The sequence below is a fragment of the Protopterus annectens genome, chromosome 2.part0 (genome assembly GCF_019279795.1).
Source record: "Protopterus annectens isolate FY-2018-M chromosome 2.part0, PAN1.0, whole genome shotgun sequence".
Taxonomy (NCBI): Eukaryota; Metazoa; Chordata; order Ceratodontiformes; family Protopteridae; genus Protopterus; species Protopterus annectens.
In genome coordinates, this window is record NC_056728.1 from 165,826,557 (window position 1) to 165,848,635 (window position 22,079).

At 35.0% G+C, this 22,079-nt stretch overlaps 1 protein-coding gene across 1 annotated transcript in view; it reads right to left on the reverse strand.

The window, feature by feature from the left end:
* Positions 1-22,079, reverse strand: part of CNTNAP5 (contactin associated protein family member 5) — a 4,019,360-nt gene that overhangs the window by 3,872,123 nt on the left and 125,158 nt on the right. The window lies entirely within an intron of this gene.

Below are 22,079 nucleotides of genomic sequence, written 5' to 3' on the forward strand. Positions count from 1 at the left end.
TTTGTGCAGCTATAAGCCATTTGTATTGTATATATTAATAGTTATGCAGTTGTAAGAACAACTGTATTTAATACTCTCTCATATAGAATAGTGTTACTATGCTCATAATAACATCTGCATATACTTATTCTCTGTTTTTTTCAACATTCTTTTACACCTACGTTGTACCAGATTCTCTCTGCCTCCATAACTACTCTCTGCTATATAAACCATCAGTTTTTCTTTTTTTTCTTTTTTCTTTATTGAATCGTTAAACTCAGTTGTAAACTCATTATTGTTTCACTCTAATCTTAGATTGTATGCTCATAACTGTTTGCATTTATACTGCAGCTATTCTCCTCAGGTGTCCATTGAAACTGGGCTTCTGGCTCAATTGGTCCAACCAGGTTAACAAATATCAAATAATTAAATAAATAAATAATTTTTCAATTTGTTTGCTGGACTGTCTTTCTTGTAGATGTCTCCTACCAGTCTCTGTGGAGAAAACACACATGTTTCTTAATGCTCTCCTACAACTTGTCTTCACTGTCCTAGTTTTGCTCCACCTGTCCTCCTCTGTGTCACCACAGAAGCCTTATGGTATATAACCATTCAGAAATACATGAAAACACACAAACACACACACACACACACACAGACACACACATGCACACACAGACACTATGAACTGGTTTATAGTTTTATGTGTGACAGCAGACCAAATGATGCTTATGACTAATGATCTGTAAGACACATCTGTTGCATTCCAGCTCTGTAGTAATGTCCGGGTATGACTTTTCAATGCCCCTACATCAATTACCTTGACCACAGAGACATAAGGAATGGAGTGACACTGTAGTTCTACAGTACCACTGTGACAGGGTACAGTAGAATATGGTTATACTCCATTGGTGCTACATCCTGCACTCTATTCTCTGGAGTACATATTCTATAATAGCTGCGATTTGATGTGTGTTTCTCTGCTGATGTGAGTGCATAACCACATGATCTTCAGCACCAAGTGTTACCAGCCTCATGGATCTTTATTTCTAAGGTCATGGAGTCAGTCCACAGCTGTACTTCTTTGAATTAGGGAAAATACTGCATAAATACTGCATGATTTGCATGTTTGTGCTTTGTGTAATAGTGTGTGGGCTTTAATTTCTAAACCTTCTGAGTAGCTGGACTCGTTCAGGTATGTGCTGATGTATGAAGTTCTTTTTAGAGTTTAGGTTTGCCTGTGAATTATGTACGGCTTAGATGTGTGTTTTCTGCACTGTAGCCGCCCTACACCATTGTGGACATTCCTTGTGAATCCTGGTGTTTGTGAGTCTCCTGTCACACTGTACTCTTCCAAGCCCTCCTACTCACTCACAACCCTCACATGGCTCATCAACCAAGCAGATGTTTCAGGAACCAGGAAATCATCCTGCAGCAACTCTGCACAGGCCTTGTCAATCTGTTTATAAGCACTATGAAATAAGGGCAAGGGGAAAAAGTAGAATAGTTAGTGCGTATGGATTTAACTAACATTGAAGAGAACTTGAGATAGTGATATTGAGGGAAAGAGTAGGCTAGTTACCATATAAGACTATAAGAAACTTTTAAAAAATAGGAGCAACAACAATTAGTACAGGAAATAGGTTGAAATAATTTATTCCCAGTAAGTGAAGTATATGAGAGCTAGTCGGGTCACTTTTTCTATAATGGGAAATTAAGAATTCCATTAAGGCTTTAGTATGGTTGCATCACTAATGTCATTACATATTACAGATGCAGTAACACATTGTTAATAAAATATTCCTTAGCAAATAATAACTGTCCAAATAAAATATAATAAAGAACAACAAAATAGTACATGACAAAAAATTTAATTTTCATAAATAAGTACAAGCTTTCACGTATATATCCTTGCTCAAGTAATTACAAAAGCTCCAACATATCCCCTTTATATACAAACAATTAAAAAAAATCCAATTCAACAACCTTAATTAGTTAATGATGTAAGCCCTTTGCTTCAAAACCATTTTAAATGGGCAAAGTTTGTTTACACCCAGTGCATTCACCGCATTTATTTATGCATTTATTTATTTAGTTAGTTAGTTGCAGTTTGTTGACCGGGAAAGTCCACTGGGCCATTCGGAGCCCATTTTCAGTGGAGACCCAGGGAGGAAAGCTCCATACCAAGCACACGTGTTACACATTAGCATTATACAACTGGTAAGCAATTCAGCATGCAACAATACAACCATTAGAGCAATTCATTGGCAAGACAATTTGTTGACAGATATGACAAAGACATACAACTCTAGAACATAGCAATGAAAAGATGATTATGGCATATTGAATATATTGGCAAACTTAGTATGAAAGTAAGAAAAAATATGTATATAACGTTAGTAGATTAGGAATGCAGGGAGACTGAAAGCAAGTACAGTTCCAGGTGGAGAATAGGTGTGTGTGAATAGAAGCTTTGAATTGGGCAGGATTTTGGATTATTCTAATGCAAAATGGTAGAGCATTTCAGCATTTGGCTAAACCTGTTTGGGAGGTAGCTGGTGAATATGGAGCTGAGGTCAGGACAATCAGAAGGTTTAAATATAAGTTTTTGAACTGTGGTTAGTTGCAGATAGTTGAGGTAATTTGGTAGCGCTAGCCATTGTACGGAGTATAGAGAAGTACAATGATGGCAGAAGTATTTGGAATTTGTAGCGAATTTAGCAATTTTATTATAACATGTCTCGAGTTTGACTTTTAGAGTGGTTTGAAAGTTGATAAGTAGTAGGGCACCATGCATGAGAGAAGGGAGCAAGTAGTGGAGGCCAGGGTTTGTTTGGTGGAGGGTGTAAAGAATTGGTTGTGCCTATAGAGCATTCATAGTTTCTGGTGGGTTTTTTGGATGTTGTGTTATAGCTATAAATCAAATTTTCGGTGTTCATCTATGGTGACTCCTAGAAGCTTTGTGTGGCTGACAATTTCAATTTGTGACTAATTCTGGGGAAAGATATTAAATTTGGCTTTGTCCAAAAGAGTTGATTTTTTAGGAGTGAAAAGCATGATTTTGTTTTTATTTGGGTTAAAGGCTAGGTAGTTATTCAACATCCAGGAGTCAGTGATAGAGAAAGCTTGTTGGGTTATGAGTTGGAGTTCTGAAATAGATTTGGCTGAAGAGACAATAGTTGAATCATCTGCATATTGAATAAGCTCTCTATTGGACATAGACATCTGGAAATTATTAATGAAAATATTGAAAAGGAGAGGGCCAAGTATGGAGCCTTGTGGAACTCCAGTAGAGGTGCTAACATAAGAAAAGATAGAAGAGACAGAGTTCTCCCATTTAACTGCCTGTTGCCTGTCATTTAGATAGCTTGAAAACCAGATGAGTGTGGTGCTAGAAAGTCCAGAGTTAGATACTTGTGGTAGTAGAAAGGGGTGGGAATCCTTTTGATAGATCTAAGAATAGGGTAGATACTAATTTCCAAGAATCATGGGCTCTGCTAGTATCCAAGAATGATATGAGGGCTGATGTGGTACTATGGCCAGGTCTAAAGCCATGTTTTGATGGAGACAGTAGGTGGTTGTGAAGTAAATAGGGCTTAAGCTGTATGTGAATGCACTTTTCTAAGATCTTAGACATAGGTGATAGGATAGCGATAGGGCGAAATAAATAAAAAATAAATAGCTTTCTTCCATAGCTTGGGCATATAAGCTTCCTGAATGGATCTATTAATAGGGATACTTATGGGGAATGCAATGGCTTCAGCAGCAAGCTTCAGAAACACTGGTGGTAGATTGTCGGGTGTGGTAGAGCAGGGTTTGAGCTTCATTTTTTTATGGTTATGGGACGGGGATTGAATTTATTGTTGGAAGGGGAGTTAGGTTCATGGGTGGATGGGGTGCCTGTATAGAGAGGGAGGGAAGGGGAAGATTTTGATAGAGAAGAGTCACCCATGCTGTCTCTGGGAAAGGGAAAGCTAGGAGTGATGTTGGTTATAGGATTTATAAAGTAATAGTTGAAGAGAGAGGCTAATTCGTGAGATGATTTGTCTGGATTTGCACAAGGGTTGTTGCTAGTGCCAGGATTTAGAGTGATGATGAGACAGAATTCCAGAATTTTGGAGGGTTTTGTTTATGGTTGGATTGTAGTTTACTATACTATGATGTTTTTTTCTTTATGAATGATTTTTTTTTTACCTGATTTCACAATTGTTTGTAATGTATCAAGTCCTGCTAGTGTTTAGTAGATCAATACTGTTTCCAGGATTTATCTCTGGAGTGCATTAGTTGTTTTGTAGGCTTGATAAACCATGGAGCACATTTTGTTTTGACTCGAAGTGGGGGGTGCCATATTATTTAGAGTGTCTAGGAATGTGGTGTTAAAGTAGTTGATGGCATTGTCGAGTGTGACAGTTTTATGGGAGTGCCAATTAATCTTTTTTCAAGGTGTCAACAAAGGTGTTGGAGTTAAAAGCAGTTAGATTCCTTATCTGTTTAAAGTGCAGTTGATTTTGGAAAGAGTGCAGGGAGATGGTCACTCAGTAAGTCAGGAAGAGTGCCAGCCTCAGCTATTTTATTGGGGTTGGAGACGAGGATCCAATCAAGGACGGATCCAGAAGTTATCTTTGTTTGGTTTGGCAGGGGTGTTTCTGAGCTGAGTAAAGTTAAATAAGCTGATATTTGGGGCTTGGTTGTGAGTGTGTATGTTTAGCCAATTGATATTTACATCTCCTAGAAAAACTATTTCATTTTTTATGTTAGTAGAGATCCAGACAAGAATATCATCTAGTAAGGGTATGTTGTTTCCAGGGGGGTATGTAAAGAAGTATGATACATAGACTTTTGCAGTTGTTAATTTTGAGGAAAGTGATAAGAATTTCAGCATTAGAAAATTGGGGAATAGGATTAGTATAGGGTACAATGTTGATGGTGTTGGGAAAGATTAATGCTAATCTGCCTCCTTTTTTGTTGGGCATATCATATCTTATAGTTTGAAAGCCAGGTGGGAGCAATTTGGAATATTTAATACAAGGTGTTAACGAGGTATCTGTGATGGCAATGATGTATCATTGATTGTGGTTGATCCAAGCATGGAAATCTAAGATTTTGTTGTGAATGCTTTGAATATTTAAAGTTACCATACAGATGGATTTGTGAGAGTTAGTTTAGTTTAATCTACTAATCCATTCTTATTCACATACCTCTGTCTGATTCACAAAATCACCTTTCCCAACACCTTCAATAATTAACTGCAAGATCAAAAACTTAAAACTATGTGAAGTTATTATTCAATAAACATGCTTAGCCAGTGCATTAGAAGGGTTTAATTTCCAGATATCAGATATGCTGTGCTATCCTATCAAGCAGTCTTCTGTTAGTTTTACCTACATAAAACAGTGCATTTAGCCAAATAAACTAAATTCATACTGTCATTTATAGCGTGATCAGTGAATGGGTGTATAAAACAGGTAGTTTCATCAATATACTGACAATAGTTACAGTTCATACAAGAATAAGTGCCTCTTGTGACTTGCAAACCCAAGTCCCTTATATCAGGAGTTATTAAATTCCGCCATCTATAACATAGTTGTCTTTTCAATTACATTCATTTTTGAAGACTATCCTGGGACAAGGATGACCAATTTGTTTAATATCAGATGATATCAAAACTGGCCAATTTTCTTTTATAATATTTTAACAGATTTACCATTACTGGAAAAATCTATAATATATGGAAGAAAATTATCATTAACAACCACATGTTTTTAGCCATCACATCACACATAAAATATGAGGAAAGTGGTGTCACTATGATACTGTTTAATGTCATACAGTGCTTTACTTATTTCTCTGTGGCCATATCCACATTTTTAAAACTCATCATAAATTACTTTAGCTTCAGTATCAAAACTGACATTGTTAGATGTTCATCTAGACAGTCTACAGAATTGTCCCTTCAGGATATTCCTGAAATTATTACCCAGATGCATACTATCCCTTTGCAAAAAAATATTTTTCCGATGCCCTTCTTATATATTCTTATGGCAAGACACCACAGTTCATTCCAATACATTGATATATCCAACAAAAAATTAATACCATTACAGGAGTAATTCAACTAAAACTCCAAAAGGTAGTGCTGGAATTGAGGTATCTGACAAAATTCTCAAGATCATCTTCACTAGAACCCCAAAGCATGAATATATCATCCACAAATCTTTTGTGCTTTGAGAATTCATTGTTCATAAAACATAATTGTGCTCCTAATCGCGCATAACTAAAGTAGCATAGGTGCTTGTTACAGGAGTACCCATAACTATACCATTCTTTTGCAGGTAAATGTTATTATCATAACAAAAAAGATTGTTCTCAAGCACTAATTCCAATAACATACAAGTAGCGTTTAAAAGTTGTTCATATTACCATTCTTCAGACTCAAAATATTCCTAATGGAGGAAACACCCAGATGATTAGGAATAGATATAAAGGGAGATAAAAACAAAAGATGAAAGTGTAGTGGATCTATATCATGCACTAACCTTCCTACCAAAATGTCTTGTATCAGTCACTATACAATTAATTTTCCCTAAATACAGCCTTAACACCTGCTCTAAATTGATGGCTATAGGTTCCATTAACCATCCATGTCCATGACACAATGGGGTGCAAATGTGGATTAAACAAATCTTTACGCACTTTTGAATGGCCATATATCATTAATGTCAATGGTTCCATAACAGAAAGAAATTCAAACAACTCGTGTAATATATGAACTTAAATACAATGCATATCATATATATCTAGTTTAACCTTAGAGATCACTGATTCTACTTCACTTTTACTTAAAAAGCATATGTTAATTCATCATTCAACATTTCATTCATGGTATAATCATATTTAACAGTATCCATCACTACCACTGCCCCACCCTTATCTGATGGCCGTATCATAATATTCTTATTGGATTTTAACTAGTTCAGTGCTTGAACGTGAGTATTGTTCAGATTATAAAAATGATCTTTATCTTTACTATAAAGAAATGATAAATATCTGATTCACATTTATTAAGCTAAAACAAGAGGTGGATACATTTTTTTAGAACAACTGCAGCATTTGATTCCTTCTTAAATGTAGGAAACAAAGATTTTAGAGACACATTTCTAGAAAAATGGTATTTAGTTAATGTTTCTAAAATGTCAGCTCTTTCTGAGGGCATAAAAGATAAACCCTTGTTTAAAACATTAAGTAAACATCCTTTGTAAGGATGGGCAGAAAAAGTTAATAAAGGCAAATTAATCTACATATGACATTAATTGTTGTTTGCATTTGAGATATGTTACAAACAGACAGCAAGTAGTAATTGATAGGCATGCCTTTCAACATCTTAGAGCAAGAAATCTGGACAAAGACATAAATAATGGGGGAACAAAGGCCCAAAAATAGGGACACTTTTTAATTATTGCTCTTACAACCTTATAGATAGAATAATGGGTTTTGTATTAGCATGAATTTTCTAAAGGGTATGAAGTCTGAAACTCAAATTTCTGTCATTATCTTTCTGACTTTATTCCCTCAATATTTTGTGAACGATTTGCCAGTAAAACACAAATTTATGAAAAGCAGATCAAAAATATGGGGCAAAAATCTGTACAGTTGAGAAGTATGTTGGTAGGGCATAATCTAGCATTGGGATAAATATGTTTTTTGTCAAAGTTTTTCCTGGCTTCTTAGGGGAGGTGGTTGGAAATGGACAAGAAGCATTTATACCACAGCAATTTTTGCACCACATTGTCAGTGTGGTCTCTGAGAGAAAGTGTGTCTCATCAAGTATTAGGTCATGGTTCTTATACTGGTCGACAATGCTTATGGTTTGGTTACTCAGGGTGGAATTAGCTAGCTGTAGTTAGACCTATCATAGAGTACTGTATGGCAGTTTGTATTTATAAGTGCTCACAGATTCAGAATTTAAAAAGCATTTCACAAAGCAGATTTTTAAAATCAGATATGTTAGCTCTAAGAATTAACTTGTAAAGTTATCTCTGTTTTCAATAAATTACAGATTGACTAAAGGCAGCCATATTTTAATTTAGAAATATAAAAATAATAAAGCTATGGTTAACACTGTGGGTGTTGAATTTATAAATCAGCCGCTTGGAACTAGGAATAACTGCAGCTTTGTTAACAGGCAATTTGCAGCAAATGGAATGAGGAGAAAATATTTTCCCAAAACAGCTGACAGACTGTGGAAAGGTCGATACTGAAGATCTTTTCCCAAAAGAGCTGGCACACTATAGAAAGGCAGATACTGAAGACCTTTTCCCAAAAGAGCTGGCCCACTATCAGAAAGGTCGATACTGAAGATCTTTTTCCAAAAGAGCTGGCACACTACAGAAAGACCGATACTGAAGATCTTTTCCAAAAAGAGCTGGCACACTATGAAAAGGCTGATACTGAAGATCTTTTCCCAAAAGAGCTGGCACACTATGGAAAGGCCGATACTGAAGATCTTTTCCCAAAAGAGCTGGCACACTATGGAAAGGCCGATACTGAAGATCTTTTCCCAAAAGAGCTGGCACACTATGGAAAGGCCGATACTGAAGATCTTTTCCCAAAAGAGCTGGCTCACTATGGAAAGGCCGATATTGAAGATCTTTTCCCAAAAGAGTTGGCACACTACAAAAAGGCGGATACTGAAGATCTTTTCCCAAAAGAGCTGGAACACTACAGAAAGGCCGATACTGAAGATATTTTCCCAAAAGAGCTGGAACACTACAGAAAGGCCGATACTGAAGATCTTTTTCCAAAAGAGCACACTACAGAAAGGCTAATACTACAGGATCTTTTAAAAGCAGCATCAAAATGGCTTGGGAGGAGGGGTATGAACCCACCCTGATAGGTGATAAACTCAATTGAGGCCTTTAAAACAGCTCAGATTTTGATTTACATATATATTAGACACTGACCAGGAGAGCAGTTTTAAGTTACCACTGGGAGCAGGAAAAATGTGCTAATTTTATTAACAACAAGTGGAATTTTAACAAGGAAGGATAGACATATGCTCACTTTGAAGTGCAGATTGGACTGAGTTCAATGACAATCCCAAAGTATTTCACAATATATAGTAGAAATGTCATTGACAATGAAAAAGAATAACATAGGTCCAAGATTGCACCCTTGCAGGACTCAAGGAGGAAGGAACCACAGTCAATTTTGTAGAGCACCAGCTTGGAGTATAAATCTTCTGTCAGTAAAGTAATCCTAAACCAGAGTACATCAGAGTATAATCTCTAAAGTTTATAGCACTTTGCATGTGAAGGAAAATTATATGGTTAACACTTTTAAAGGCACTGCCTCTGTTAACCACTCCCTATCCATAGCTGAGAATATTCCATTTGTGACAGTATAAATTGCAGTTAAGTTGTTGCTGTCTCCCTAAAGCCATACTGTGAGTCTATTAGGATGATATATATAGGCTGAAGTAGTCATAAAGCTGACCTTAAATTACTATTTTGGATGCACATCATTATGAAACGCAGTAACAGCAATACAGAATACTACATCTATAAAGTGGCACAACATTTTATAAAGACTAAAACCGAGTGGGACACTAGCACAAAAGGATACTTTCAATGGGGATATACAACAGTAAAATGCACAAATTAATAAGGAGATGGATGCAATTAACTAAAGGAAATTAAGCAAGGAAACAATGTAGTGTAAACAAATATATCAGAAAGGAAAAGTAATAGAGTAGGCTGAAGCTAAACAGGTTAGGGACTGTGAACCTTAGCACGGACTGATAGTAGAATATAAACAAAGAGAGCAGGAGGAAGGCATATTAAGTAAAAGACCAGACATGGTGGAGTTTCTGTTGGAGCCAGGAACAGGTACTATATGATAAACTAATGTAAAATAAAAAATATAGGTATAATACAACTGCCATGAAAAAGGGATAATAAGCAGGGAATATGAGATTTTGCATGATAACTGCAGAATCAAACAGAGGAGTTTAGAAAGGGGTAAGAGAATAGACAATTTATGAAGGAACATCCGGAAGAGATTTATGAGGTATGAAAGTATGTGGCAATGTCCAGACAGTTCAGGATATTTGTGTGGAAATGTTGCACAGATACACTTCAATACAATCTTACCTCAAGGAAAATGAGAATTTGTATTTTGGGAATGTATAATGTGGGGGAACTTACTATAGCAAATAAAGAAATGATGTCTTTAGGTTAGTATTTAGGAATAGAAGTTCTAAGGTACATCAAGGCCTTAATATGTTATTATTGAATTTAATTTAGATCCCCAATATTGGCTATTAATTCTAAATGTGAAAACAGACTCAGGAATTGTGTTTGTCCCTTTCTCACTCACAATTTAGAGATTCCTAAATTAATATAACTTTACCATGACATTATATTCAAATAGTCAAAAATTGACAATTTAATTTCAAAACTTTATAACATCTTAATAAAATCTAAAATAAATGTAAATACTAAATTGTGAATTATATTACATTAGGTCATCATTGCTTTTATTTTACCTCTGAAATCAAATGTCAAATATTATCTTCTATTAAACACTTCTCTTGATGTCATTATTGGCACATATTTACATGAAATTTTTACACAGAGCCTTTTTAACTCCAAATAAAATAGTTGCATTTAATGGCAATAACATACTTTGTTGGCAATGTCTGCAAGAATTTTTTTTTATTATTGTCATCTGCAGTGGTGGTGCTGCGGTAGCGTTGTCACCTCACAGTAAGATGTTGTCCCGTTTGATTCTCAGCTAGAGCGTCTTCTGTGTAGAGACATGCGTGAATGGGCATACCTTCATTGAAGGTTGTGCGTCAGAGCGGGCCACTCGGCACGTAAAAATCTACTGCCAATCATTAGCGGACTGGAGTTCCGCTGTGGCGACCCCTAACAGGAATAGACAAAAGACACAACATTGTCATTTTTTTAAATTTATTTTGGTGCAGTATGAATTATTTTTGAAAGCTTTATTTTCAGACACTTTCTTTTTATGCAAGTTTTTAATTTTATTTAATGTTTGTGATATTTATGATATGAAATGTGTAGATCAGTTTCTTTTATGGACTATCCTTGGAGTTGCAAAGAAATATATTCCTAAGAAATGTAGAACCAATAATTTACCATCTTTTTAAGATTTTTCTTTTCCCAACCCATTTGCCAATAATCCTTGGTCAAAAGTGGTAACTCTTATTAACTTTTTTCAACAGAATCCTGTCTCAGATGTCTAAAGAATTTAAGCAAAAACAAAATCAAGCCTTTGTATATATTGTTTGTTTTACCTACTATTTGTAATTACATTATTTTACTATTACTATTGTTTATTATATTAACTGAATGATTATTACTTGAAAAAGAACAATAAAGTTTCTTTGAACAAACAAAAAAAAACCTTTATTAGATTTAATGCTGATGGCTGCCAAAAAGTCAATAATAAGAAAATCAAGGACTAAAATAACTTTTGAGAATGTGCGGAGCACAGTAAAAGAAAGTAAAGTAGTGCAGGTGAGATTGTTAAAAGAAGAAAGTAGCACATAAACATAAATACCATATTCAAAACATACATTCAAAACAGTGATAAAGAAGATGCCAGATTCGGCAGGGCAGGTCTATATTACATGGTCAAAATCCTGTATGATGGAGTGGCAAAAGACGGAAGACCTGAACAATGAATTGGCTTATCTTCCAAAAGACAGTAACAGAAACAGCAGTGTTTTTGCAAGGAGGCCCAACATCCCATGCATATAATATATATTCACTCCAATATAACTCCACATTGTTGAAAGGGAAACACCTGATCTCAAGCACTACCAGCTTTTGGATGATAAGCCGGTTTGATGTTCAGATCTTTGGTCTTTTGCCATTTGATCATATGGGATTTTGACCATATGATAGAAACCCAGGAGAGCTGGTGAGTATTGAAAATACTAATGCACGATGTAACCATTAATTTAAATTATGATGAAAAATGTATACTGCACTAAGACATAATGGAAACATTCTTGAAACTTTTATTGTTAATGTATGTAAACTCATATTACAAGTTAAAGAGTGATAAATACATATGTGAAAATCAATTAAAGATCAGATCAAAATGGTAAGCAGTGGGACCATGACTTGTTTACAATGGCCAGACTTGTTTTCTAGAACTAGAACAGGCTACAGTATATGCCTTCCTGATATTTGTAGATGCACTATGATAAATTATTATATCAACATCTTCTACTTTCCCTAGACCTTTATTTAAAATTAGTAATGGTCTGTATAATTCAATGCTTTTTTTTGCAACCTCATATAATGCTTTTTTCACCAAGTATCATGATAGTACATTTGTTGCCATTACAGAAGCGGCTGATATTACTGCACTGAGTATGCATTTTAAGTAGATGACCTTGAAAAACTTCTATATATTTTATCAAAGTGAGTTGATTGTTAATTTGTAGTCCATGAAAAGGAAATATGTAAGTTGATATGATGAGTGACTTCAGTTTACCTAAGGAAGAATGGAATATATAACTTAAAAGGGTACGAGCAAAAAGTGACATTTCTGAGTTATGAAAGCATGAATTTTGAAAAATGCTTTCTGTTCAGAGGGTTAGGTAAGCAACCTACCAATCACAATCCCTTTAATTATCAGTGATCATTCAACAGTATGGTTTACTTTGGATATGAGAAAATAGCCTTTCTATAGAATACATTAATGACTGCATGGTTGCATTCCTAACCCTTTCGTACATTAATGATTATTTGTTGATGGCTGAATTCCTTACTCTGTAATAAGTTAATGATTGTATGTTGATGGCTGGATTCCTTATCCTGTCATACAGTAATGATTTATGCTGATGGCTGGCTTCCTTACTCTGTAATCCATTAATGATTGAATCTGGATGTCTGGATTCCTTACTCTACAATTAATTAATGACTATATACACATGCTGTGTTTCCTTACTGGATAATACATTAATGAGTGAATGTGGATGGTTGGATTCCTTGATCTGCAATGCATTAATAGTTGCATGTGGATATCTGGATTCCTTACTCTGCAGTACATTAATAACTGTATGTGGATATCTAGATTCCTTGAACAACAATGCATTAATAGTTGTATGTGTATGTCTCGATTCCTTACTCTGTAATACATTAATGACTATATGCAGATGGCTGGATTCCTTGCCCTATAATACTTTAATGATAGTATGTGGATATCTGTATTCCTTACCCTGTAATACAGTATATTAATAGTCATATGTCAATGGTTGTATTCCTTATTATGCAATATATTAATGCTTAAATGTAGACGATTGGATTCCTTGCTGTACAATACATTGATGGTTGTATGTACATGTCTGGTTTCCTTACCCTGTAATACATTAATGATTGCATGAAGGTGGGTAGATTCATTTTTCTGTAAAGATTATTTACTCTACCACACATTAACTATTGTAAGGGAATATCTGGATTCCTAACTCTACATTAAAGACTGAATGTGGATAGATGGATTCCTTAATCTGGAATACAGTAATAAATGTATTGGATATCTGGGTTTATTATTCTGTAATACATTAAATATTGTATGTGGATGTCTGAATTTCCTTCTCTGTAATGCATTAATGATTGCTTGTGAATGTCTTGATTCTTCACATATAATAATGATTGAATATGTATGAGTGGATTCCTTGCTCTGTAATTACTGTAGCTGGATTCCTCACTCTACAAAACATTAATGATTGTATGTGGATACCTGGATTCCTTATTCTGCAGTACATTAATAACTGTATGTGGATATCTGTATTTCTTACTCTGTAGTATATTAACTGTTGTATTTAGATATCTAAATGTATTATTCCGTAATACATTAAAGACTGTATGTGGATGGGTTGATTTGTTACCCTATAGTACATTAACTATTTTATGTGGATATGTGGATTCCTTAGACTGTAATGCATTAATGAATGCATGTGGTATCTGAGTTTATTATTCCGTAATACATTAAAGACTGTATGGGGATGGTTGGATTTCTTACTCTGTAATTCATTAACTATTGTATGTGGATATGTGGATTCCTTAGACTGTAATACATTAATAAATGTATGTGGATATCTGGGTTTATTATTCTGTAATACATTAAAGACTGTATGTGGATGGTTGGATTTCTTACTCTGTAATACATTAACTATTGTATGTGGATATGTGGATTCCTTAGACTGTAATACATTAATAAATGTATGTGGATATCTGGATTTCTTACTCTATAGTACATTAACTATTGTATTTGGATATGTGGATTCCTTAGTCTGTAATATATTAATGAATGCATGTGGTATCTGGGTTTATTATTACGTAATACATTAAAGACTGTATGTGGATGGCTAGATTTCTTACTCTGTAATACATCAACTATTGTATGTGTATATGTGGAATCCTTAGACTGTAATACATTAATAAATGTATGTAGACATCTGAGTTTATTATTAACATTGATGACTGGCTTGGGGATGAGTGGATTCTTTTTTCTGTAATGCATTAATGACTGTATTTGGATATCTGGATTTCTTACCCAATAATACATTTATGATTGTATGTTAAACACCTGGATTCTTTACTCTAAAATACATTAATGATTGTAAGGGGATACCCGGATTCCTTAGTCTCTAATACATTAATGATTGCATGTGGATATCTGGATTACTTATTCTACAAATTATTAATGACTGTATATAGATATCTGGATTCCTTACCCTGTAATACATTAATGAATATATGTGGTTATCTGGATTCCTTACTCTGTAATACATTGAAGATTTTACGTAAGTGCTGAATTCCTTATTCTGTAATACATTACAGGTCATTTAATTTAATATTAATGCAGCTTTTTTTTTTGTTACGCCATTTTCTGACAATAGTGGAATTGTTCCATGTTTCACTAAAATGGGGCTATGTTACAGACAGAGCTTATGAGACCCAAGTAACAAGGTAGCTTGTCCTTGATTCTAGAGTCTTTGAGTTAGTGTGTGCAAAGTAGGGGCATGGTGGTGCAGCCTCCATGTGGTGGGAGTAGTTTTTTTTATATATATTAATTGTCTGTGATGGCAACTTCTTTTTTTCTGGCTGTTTTTTCTGCATATTTTTTTTCACTATTTATACATGTACACATTTTTAGGGTGGCCACAGTGATGCAGCAGTTACCGTTGCCTCCTCACAGCAGGAGGTTGTCCGGTTCAATCCTCGGCTGGGATGCCTTCTGTGCGGAGTCTGCATGTCCTCCCTGTGGTTGCATGGGTTTCCTCTGGGTGCTCTGGTTTCGTCCCACATCCCAAAGACATGCTGTAGGTGGATTTGATAGTCTAAATTGGCCCTAGGCGTGATTGCGTACATGTGTGTGCCTTCTGTGGAAGGTTAGGCGCCGGGCTGGCAACTCATCACCATAAAACTCCACTGCCAATCATGAGCAGAGAGGTGATCTGCTGTGGCGATCCCTAACTGGAAAAGCAGAAAGAAGAAGAATACATATACACATTCTTAATCCTTCTCTATATATAGCTCTTATATATCATCATACCACTTAGTTTGTCTGTTTGCTTAAAACTGTTTTAAAGAGATTTAAAACATTACTATAAAAAATCATCATCTATCCTAAGACTAAAAAGGCATACTTTTTGCAAAGTATATTATAAGAAATATCTAACTAATTCTACCTGCAAATATAATATTGTTGCATCTAAAAAGTATGCACAGAATACCTATAAAACTTCCTCTTCATTTGTTTTGGATACATACTGTCATACCTTACATAATTATTGCTTGCACCTGCTTTCCTTCGAACTCTAGTTAAAATGCACTTATTTCAACATTTTTTACAAATCAAGATGCTTAAGAACACTATACCAGCTTTACTGACACTGAATGTAAACCTAAGAAATTTAGTTATGTTATTTCATATATTTTTAAAATTAGTGGGGGTGATGTAGAAAATTCTTTGGACATCAAGGAATATGCATGTTGGGTATTATTGAATGCTACTGTAAATCATTGACTAAATGCTCTTTTGAATTTCAAGTGTGTGTTGAAAAGACAGAGTTTAAAAGTAAAAGATTAATATTGATTTTATACAACAGAAATATTCTGCTGGAAATTTAGTAGAAGCTTTATTTATGCTACAACAAAATTGTTTAGGTATTTCATTCATATATTTTTAGATACATACACTTTTAAATTCGAATGAAGCTAGTCAAGTGACATTATACTTGTAAGCCTTTGTGCGGTAAATTCATTGCAAAGAATGAGACTGGAGAGTCTAGGCTAGAGTTCTTCTAGCTAAGTTTACTGGAGAATCTTTAAAAGCTGTCTTGGACATGAAAGAGGTAGATTATCAGGGCACTGAAAAAGAAAAGGCATTGTTATTTCAAGCTAGTGTTACTTCTGAATCACAACTCAAAAGTTTCATTGTAGGACAATTTCTCATAACAAACTAATTTGATTTCAATTATGTGATATAAACTATGTAGTCAAATTGTGGTTCAATCCTAAGAGTCAACATATTAAAAATGAACTGCTACATGTTAGCCATTGATAGGTTTAAATGGTTTTGGCTGCTACTTTTTAAAATCAGGTGCTTCAAACTGACACTAAAAGTGCTAAGGTTTGTGTTGTATATGTAGGGAGATTCTTAATAAAAGTATGTTTAAAACTGAGCAGTCTGGACCAATACAAATTCTGGTAATAGAGTGCATCAACCATAGAAAGGAGTGCCCATGGTGGTGCAGCAGTTAGCGTTGTCACCTCACAGCAAGAGGTTCTCCGGTTCGATCCTTGGCTGGGATGCCTTCTGTGCAGAGTCTGCATGTCCTCCAGGTGCTCCGGTTTCCTCTCAAAGACATGCTGTAGATGGATTGGACACTCTAAATTGGCCCTAGGTGTGAGTGAGTGTGTGTGTGCCTTCCATGGAAGGTCGGGTGCCGGGCTGGCAACTCGACACCATAAAACTCCACTGCCAATCATGAGTGGACAGGTGATCCACTGTGGTGACCCCTAATGGGAAAAGCCGAAAGAAGAAGAAGAAGATCAACCATAGAAATACTTTGTTTTCAATGTGAGAAAAGAGCAACATAACTACATCTGCCCTAGTAATGGTAAAATCTATTATATCTGTGAAAAATCTAACCAGACAAAAGTATGCAAGTAATGATGTTATGCCTGTGGAATGCAATGAGCTGTCTGCAGGTATAGTAGAGTCACCCTTTTGCCATTGTGCCATAATAAAGTTAATTAATTGCAATGTAAATAGCGAGGGTTGCTGCTATACTGGCAAACGCTCGTACAAGCAGTATAAAATCAAGGTTAAAACAAATCAAAGTTGCAGGACTGAGCGAAGACAAGTAGTAACGTAGAACTTAAAAAACCAAAGTACTTTATTATAAATAATTGACAAGATAAGCGCTTTCGCTGTGCAGCTTCATCAGATCTTACATTCATTCTCAGATTCTACATCTTATATATACACAAATTCTTATTAATTAATCAATCAACTGAGTTAATTGATATGATTACTTAAAGAAGCAGACAGGCATCATAAAACCTAGCTTAGTGAATAAATCTATTAAATGGCAAATATGAATAAAATCATTTAAAACAGTATTATATATAAATATTGTAAGTTAATGTATATTTATGAAAATATAAAAAATACAAAAATATATAAAAAATATACATCCATGCCTATATGAAACAGAATTATATACCTAGTATCAAACATATGAAATCTCATATATATTTTAGTGTAGGTATATGTATATTGTAATAAATATGTATATGTATATTAATATAATGTCTTATAGAATAATGAACTCAGTGCATATATGATAACCAATTCTAGAACGTGATAACATGATAATAGTGTATATAACAACTATCTTCAGAGAGATAGAATGTCTATTTCTTAGGGGCTATTTAATGTTTCTACGCTGTCTCAATTTTGGTTTGATAGAAGCCCTATCATTGAGACCAAGCCCTCTGTCTGATCTTAATAGAATTATCCATTCTGTCTCCTTATTCTCTGTATATATCTTGATATCACCCCCTCTAGAATTTGGAGTAATGACTTCAAGTACCCTAAATAAAAATCTATGTTTATCATCATTTAACGCTACATGCTTATCAAGAGCATTATCTAATGTACCTTTCCTCATGTGATATACATGTCGCTTATCCTATCCCTAAATGGTCGATTCGTCTTTCCAACATAGAAAGAGGAGCATAATTGGCAGACAGCTAGGTATATCACATGAGGAGTCATGCAATTAGCATCTGCTCTTATATTAAAAACTTTCTGTTGATCAGGGTGAAAAAATTCTATCCTACTATCTATGTAAGAACAGAAGTTACAATGACCGCAACGTCTTGTGCATCCACTCTGCATAGATTTCCTATCAAATTTAGGATAGCATAGTATTCTTTTTAAGTTAAGGTGTTTCTCCTACTATCTGTTTAATGTCTTCATCTACCTGCAATATACCCCAGTGTTTGTCTATAATCTGCTTAATCTCTGTATAGTCAGAGGAAAAAAAGGTAGAGAATTTGGTGAATGATTCACTTTTATTCTCTTTCTCACTATAGCTAGTACTGCTAGGTCCAAAATATGGCATGGCTGAAGTGGAGCGTAGGCTGTGTACTTCGTCTATCATAGAATGTATCTCTTCAGCTTTATATCCTCTAGTTAATAATCTATACTTCAAATCATTTATCTCAGTATGAAAACCCTCATCCATAGAATTCAGTCTGGAGGCTCTAATAGCTTGCCCTTTCGCAATATTTCTAAAGACAAAAGGAGGGTGCATACTAGATCTTAAAAGCAATGAATTAACATGACATGTCTTACGATGAACTCCTGTGTTGATTAAATTATTATGTAACCTTTCTATGTATAGGTCTAGAAAGTCAATCCTGTCCTCTGAGAACTGCATGGTAAACTTAAGACATGGTATTAGGTTATTCATAATTAAATGTGTGGATTCAAGTTGATGTGATGCTCCTTTCCAAAGAATGAAAACATCATCCACAAAACGTCTATAGAATATCACGTTTCTTGAAGAAATTTTGTGTAAATAGTGTATGTTCTTCCCAATATGCAAGGAACATGTTGGCGTAGCTATTGGCACAGGACGTGCCCATAGCTATGCCATCTCCCTATCTATATCTTAAACATAAAAACATTGTTTTCTAAGACTAATTCCAGGAAGTGAACTATTAAATCAATAAGTACATTTGTATAGTCACTATGATTTTTCAGATATTGTAATGTATAATTCAAACCCAGTTCATTGGGAATTACTGTAAATAGTGATTGTATGTCAAACGCGATGAATAAATAGTCTTTGGTGATTGTTTTTTGTTGAATACAATCATAAAACTCTATAAGGAATTGTTTAGAGTCCTTAAATACTACTCTATTTTTGTTTAGTACAGCCCTCAGATGTTTTTCTACAAATACTGATAAATGTTCTGTAACCCAACCCCGACCTGAGACTTTCGGTCTCATGGGTGGGTTCCTATTGTCTTTGTGTATCTTTGGCTGTCCATGAATAACTGGAATAGTAGGTGTTAAAATAGTAAGGTAGTCATATAATTCCTTATCTATCAATTTACTTTTAAAGATATCCTGTAACGTGTCCTTCACATACCTTATAGTTTCTTTAACATCGTCATTGGTTATTAACTCATAGAATTTGTCATGCATCAATTCTGTCATTGCTCCGATATAATCTTGCATATCCATAACGACAATGCTGCCTCCTTTGTCAGCTGGTCTAATAGCTATTGTAGTGTCTTCTTGTAATTTTATTAGACTTACTCTTTCTTTATAGGTTAAATTATCTCTCCTATTGCATCTTTTCTTCACTACTCTATCTGCATAGTATATGTGTAACTCATCCTCAGTTAACTTTAAATATGCCTCAATGAGGGGATGATGCGTTGGTACAAAATCACTTAATTTCTTAAATTTAAATGCTTCAGTTCTAGATGTATTACTTATTTGGGCTTTATATAGTAATTTTAACATAACATTTCTGCAGAATATTTTTAAATCAGTAACTGTATCTGTTAGTTTACTATGACTTCTTGGAATAAAATTTAGACCCTTGCTTAACAGCTGAATATCTTCATTAGTTAATGTCTTGCTTGATAAATTATGCACTAACGCTTGTGTGTCCACATTTTCTTTAAAGTTTGGTGGTATAGATTGTCCCCTGAAAACTTCCTCTTCTGCCTCCCTCGACTCATAGACCTCGACCTCTGAGGGCCTTTGTCCATGCGTATCGGTAGAGGAAAAACCAATTCAGCATTTGTTTTATTACTTAATTTTTCTAGGGTCTTAACCTTTGGTCTCACCACAGCCTCAGAGTCCCCATTAATTTGGGGTATCTTATCTTTAACTATGTGAACATTGGGGTATAGGTTACTGTCTAAATTCACACTAGGATGCATAATATGTATGACATCTACAGAGTCTTTACAGTGAAGTGTATCAGTTACATCAATTATTGCATTCTCTATACAAGTGTCATCATTTCATTCTGTATTGTCTTCAGCAGTAAATGTCCTCTGAGCATTTAAAGTTAACATATTATTATTCCCAGCATTGTTGTTTGGAACATTTGAAGCACACGTATTATTCTTTACTTCATTACTATTATTGTCACATGAAATAACATTCTGTGTATTTTTATTTACATATTGTGAACTATTTGTGACATTATCATTGTTCACCATCACATTCTGTTCATTTTGTCCATGCCCTGGTCTAGGCCACGTAAAGACGTGGCTTAATCTAAAGTCATTAATGTCTCTTTTAGCTTTATTTCTTTTTTGTTGTAGTAGCTTTCTTTCAAAAGCTAACACACAGTCCAGTACATTTTCCAATAATGGTTGTACCAAATCATCAGAAAAGTCTCTATATAATGTTTGTTGCTTAGCGTTAATGCTCTCTATCAACTTACTTTCTTCTGCTACAAAAAAGTCTATTAATAGTTTCAGATAGTTCCGACTCACCTCTATGTTGAGTCGCTGCCATTTCGCTAGCAATTCAGGGTAATCATTGCCCTGACTTGGCATCGTAAAAACACGTAAGCCTCTTGGAATGATGTTTTGGTCAAGGCAGAACTGAAAGTGTACTCTCTGTGTTTGAAAGCGTTTCAGCTTCATGAAATCCTTCTTGATCCCCTCTGGTAGTGCATGCAGCCTTTCCGAGTCAACTGCAGCTTCATTCACGTCATCAGTAACAGTCACGTTTTCAAAAAACAGGAAGCGTTGGCAACTTCATTAAGGTATTGCTTAAATCTTCATTGCAATACCTCACTCCCACGGTCTTCACCTCTTGGGACATAGTCCAGTTCAATGTCAGTCATGTTTATAAAAAATATACGTCCATGCCTACATGAAACATAATTATATACCTAGTATCAAACATGTTTTCCACCATAGTGACTTTTTTAGGCAATGCCAAGCTAAATGTACTTCCGACAGAAAATCAAAAACAAGAAAACCTAAAGGTACTTCTGCTTAATGCTAGGAGCCTAAACAAAGAGCTCCACTCCCTGGAAGCTCTCTTTACCCTTGAGAATGCTGATGTCTGTGTGGTCTCTGAGATGTGGTTTAAAGCCACAAAGAGCACACCAACAGTGCAAGATTATACTGTCTTCCACACATTTCGACCAGCTACATCACAGGTAGGGTCTAAAGGTGGAGGTGTCTCTATTTACTTCAAAAATAAATATACTTCAAGGCTGGCCAAACAAGACAATGCACCTGAGCTGCTCCATGTTCAAATCATCTTAGGTAAAATCCAATAACACTTCCTTGCAAGCTATAGGTCCACCTCTATGACCCAGGACACCCATACCATGTATTTAAACTTATTGGAAACACTAACCATCCAACCCAATACCATATTCAAGGGTGACTTTAATTACCCCACTATTAACTGGGAATCCTACATGACATCAAATGTACATGCACAGAGATTCCTGGATTTTGTAAACACAAACTGCCTGGATCTGGACCTCACTAATA